Genomic DNA, 4,762 nt, shown 5'->3' on the forward strand with positions numbered 1-4,762 from the left:
TGAAAATGTGTCATATGACTTGTGTGAAATGCCAACTGACTATAATTTATTTAACAGGAAAACAAAAAAAGTATAATTCTATGTGTAATAAAACAGAAATTCCAAATGCTGCTCTTGGCCTGTTTCAAGTTGCTGAACTTGGCACTGCACTCCATGCTGGACTGTTTGTTGTTTTTTTTTTTCTCTGCACTGTCTTCAGTGAAGTTTTTTTCACCTGTCTCAATTTCTGGGCAGATAAGTGTGTTTAAAGCTATCTGTGTTTTGGCAGCTTATTGCAAATCTGCGAATGAAATGATATGGAGCAGCAAAGGCGTCTTGTTGGGTTCATAATCAACAGGAATAGCTGGAAATTGTAGCAGAGTAAGTGGCATATTCCACAGCAAAGGCACTAGCTGGAGGTAGCAACAAAATGATATGAAGAAAGTTACACCTTAACACTCAGAGAAACAGAAATGCAGTTTCTCAGAGAATTAAATACATGTTGAGGTTTTCACATCATTTACAGAAAGCTCTTGAAGAAAGTGCAGCAGCATTGCCCATGAGGTTATAAATGTTTCCAGATACTTTCAGAGTTTGCCTTCTGTCAAACATGAAAGGATTTTTTTTTTAAACAGAAGAAGGAGAAAGTTGTGAGGAAACACCAAAATATTTAGAAAATGGCAAAGAACTTGCTAATATCTGACTTGAAATAGGAGCACTTCCATGCACTGGTGGAGCTGGCATCAGTTCTCTCAGAAGCTTCACCTGAGCTAGCAGGTGTGTCCAGAGAATCTGCCTGGGAATTTCAGCAGTGCCCCATCCCTGGAAGCACAAGTGCCAGACTGATGCAGTTCTACTCTAGCAAATTCAAAATCAGAATTTCCTCTATAATCTCTAAATTTAGGTAGTTTTGAATGCCACTTCCCAAGCTAAATTTAAAAGCCATCCTCTTCTGCCATAAGTGTGCTCCTAAAATCAGAAACGATGAATGTGTAGGGATTATACGTGAATCAGATATTTCTATCATTTGTAATTTAGTTGTAATAACAGTCTCACTTTTAACGTGTCCTTAGTGATTATTATACTTTTGTAGTCTCTGGTTTCTCTCAAAATGGACGTGTCAAACCAAGTGTCAGAGTAAGATCATTTGTGACCTTTCTAATTGCCTAACGAAGTGCAGCTGTGTACACGGAATAAAATATTTCAGTGAAACAACTGTTGCTCACATAACTGTACCTAAAAAACTCGAATTTGCACGATTCTTGAAACCTGCTGCAAAATTATTTAACAGGGCAGGTGTTTTGATCCCAGCTAGCCACCTTGAAACTGGAATTTGCTGCCTGAAATCAACAAAAAGCAACTATGAAAGAATTTATTATAGAAATGAAAAAAAAATGTTGGATGGGAACAGAGTTCCTGTGCTGCCCTTCCAAAAGCCAGACATGTTTTGTCTTTCAACTTCAGTGGCTGTTATTTAGATCTGCACAGCCTAAGGTCGCGTGGTTATTGTCCTGATGTTTATAATCCAGCTGAAAGTCAGGCTCCAGTGTGGCAGGCACAATACAAGAGAGATAGGAAGAATGAAGTTCTGCACCAGAGACCTTGCAGTCGAACACGGAGCGAACAAGTAATTTTTAAGGGGGAAAAGGAGTGTATTGAGATGTAATAAAATCACGTTCTGCCACCGCCTTGTGGAAGTTCCCAGAGAAAGGCGCTGCTTTGAGCCACCGCATCTGCCTCTCGCAGTCTGGCGCTCGGGAGATTCCTCCCCGCTCCACCAGCGCTGTCACACTGCTGTTATTAGTTGATGGCTCTCCATGTGCCATGAACCGACCCGGGACCTGAGGGCCGTAGGTATAAAATCTCCCCGATCCCGGCGCGGGATGTCCGGGATGGGGCCGAGAGAAGCCGCGGAGCGCTGGAGCGGGGCGGGCAGGGCCAGGGGCTGCAGGGCCAGGGGCTGCGGGTCCCGGTGCCCCCCGGCCCGCGGAGCCCCCGCCCGGCCGCTGCCCTGCGGCAGGGCCAGCAGCGCGCCAGCCGCCCCGGTTATTTATAGCTCCGCGCCGCTTCCAGCCCAAAATTAGCCTGCTGGCCGCAGGGGGGGTCTGGCAGCGCGGCGGGCGAGGGGCCGGGCACGGCTCGGCTCGGCTCGGGGCGGCGGGGCCGGGGCAGCTGCCGCGGCGCGGGGCTCGCCTGGAATGCGGGCGCGCGCCGCGACTTTTATGGAAACTTGCGGCGGCGGCCGCAGCCAAGGGGCGCTCGGCAGAGCAGCCCGCCCGGAGCGCCCCGAGCCGCAGCGCGGGCAGGCGCAGGTAAGAGCGGCTCCGCCGCCGCCGCCGCCTCGGGGCTCCGCGGGCTCGGCTCCCCCGCTCCGCCCCGCTGTCCCCGCTCCCCTCGGCCGGACCCGCCGCGGCAGCGCCGTCTCCTCCCGCCGCCCCCTCACGGCCCCGCGCGGCGCCCCCGGGCCGAGAACAGCCCCGGGGATGGGGGCAGCGACGGCCGCGGTTGCCGGGGAGGGACCCCGGGCTGAAGAGGGACCCCCGGCTGGGGAGGCAGCCGCGGGCAGCGCCGGGGCGGGGGAGCCGCAGCCGGGCGGGAGCGGGGCTGGGAGCGTCGCGCGGGGCTCCCTCACGGCCCGGGGCTCCCCTCACGGCTCGGGGTCCCCTCACGGCCCGGGGCTCCCCTCACGGCTCAGGCTCCCCTCACGGCTCAGGCTCCCCTCACGGCCCGGGGCTCCCCTCACGGCCCGGGGCTCCCCTCACGGCCCGGGGCTCCCCTCACGGCCCGGGGCTCCCTCACGGCTCAGGCTCCCCTCACGGCCCGGGGCTCCCCTCACGGCCCGGGGCTCCCCTCACGGCTCAGGGTCCCCTCACGGCCCGGGGCTCCCTCACGGCCCGGGACTCCCCTCACGGCTCAGGCTCCCCTCACGGCCCGGGGCTCCCCTCACGGCCCGGGCCCGGCGGGTGGACCCGCAGCAGTTTAACCGCAGCCCCACAGCGGGGGTTGTGTCCCTGGCGGAGCGGGGGTTGTGTCCCTGGCGGAGCGGGGGACTCGGTCGGGCCGGGCCGTCCCGGCCCGTGGCGATGGGCGGTGAGCGGTGCGGGCGGCTCGTCGGGGCTTGTGCGCTCCGTAAGTTACTTTAAAATCCCATAAATCCCTGATTTTCGCAAAGCGCGTGTCTCCTCCGCTTTTCAGAGGAGTTCAGTTTTTGTCGGTGTGGTTTTCAGCAATGAGGACGCGCTGAGTCCTTTGGGTTCTGCTTCGCCCTGAGGGGGATGGCTGTAAGACAGCGTGGGTTGGAAGAAAATATTTGGCTTCTGTGACAGCTTGCGAACTATTTATTATCACGTTTGTTTGAGGTAAATAAGGACTTCTGTTAATGCAACAAGCATGCTTAATGAAACGTGTTCATTCGAAAATTAATCAGCAGGTAGCTGCGTGATAGATAACCTTACATCCCAGGTCTTAAGAGATCTGATCTCTTGAACAGCGCTTCATGCCCAATATTTTATCCCTTGGTTCAGTACCCTAATGTCTGAAGTCCTGGCAGGGAAGGCAACAAGAGCAGAGCAGAAATCACACTGTTGGTCTTCAGCTGCTGTGACACAGCAGGGAATGAAGGAACTATGGGCGTGGGGCAAAATATGCTGATTTTTCTGTTGGGGACTTCAGTTCACAATTTACTGCCACTTGTAATTGGGATCAGCAGATATTGTGGAACATGAAGTCATGGGCCAGAAGATCCCAGCAGGATTTCCCCCTTCTCATCCCCCACTACATTTGCTCTGGAGCCTTAACAGTATGGACCCCGTAACAGTAAGATGAGAGTAAGGAATTAACTTTTCTACAGACAGGGGTGATTCCATTTTTTTAACGGTTGGACTGTGTGGCACTTTTGTAGTTTATAGTTACATAAAGAAACACAGGCATCCTCTATATTAAATATGTTTTTACAGGTAACACCAGATCTGTAAGGACTATTCTACAATATGAGACTCAATAAACGTTGAAGTGTGATAAATTCAAAGACTGAGGAAAAGGTTGTGCGTGAGGTTGAATTAGCTGGGTCAGTTGTTGGTAAACATTCTGGTCTTTAATTACCAAGACTTAGCGAAGGAAACACGAGGAAGTGGACGTAGTTTTGCACTTTTTATTATAGAAAGTGCAAAGTTTAGACAGCTGGCGCTGGTTGTCATAACTCACTGACTTCAGGGGAGCTGACAGCTTATGCCAGCTCAGGATCTTCCCCAATGCACGTTAATTTTAGCATCTACTTCAGTCTCTGTAATTTAGCACAACAACTGGTAGTGTCATTCCAGATCAGTTATGGCAAGGGCAGAAGTGAGGGACATTTCCCCTCCTCTTTCCCGTTCTGTTTAACATTTTATTTAATATTTGAACATGTGTTCCTCTCCTCAGTGCTCTCTGGCTGTGAGCAGTGAGTTTCCAGCTCTGACACTGTGGTTTTCTTATATCATGGAGTCCTCCCTGCAAGTAGATCACAAAGGGGGGACAGATGGTAAATGTAACTTAGTGCCTTATTTATAACTCGCAGGAGCCAGCAGGAGAGCAGGGGCCTCCCAAAAGGAGGCAGCACAGAGGAACTGCACCTCTTGTGGAGTCCTGGCTTCATATTCCTGCTGAAAAGAGTTAGTGTGCAGGTCAGGGATTTTATGTCTCATGTGAAGATGTTCATCACCCCTCTGAAAATCAAGTTTGTTTTTTTTTTAAGAAAGGGAATTTTATTATTTATGGGAAGTCTTTTTTTTTTTTTTTTAATCTG

The sequence above is a fragment of the Empidonax traillii genome, unplaced genomic scaffold (genome assembly GCF_003031625.1).
Source record: "Empidonax traillii isolate 1590-97213 ecotype Southwest subspecies unplaced genomic scaffold, ASM303162v1 scaffold1658:size157713, whole genome shotgun sequence".
Taxonomy (NCBI): domain Eukaryota; kingdom Metazoa; phylum Chordata; class Aves; order Passeriformes; family Tyrannidae; genus Empidonax; species Empidonax traillii.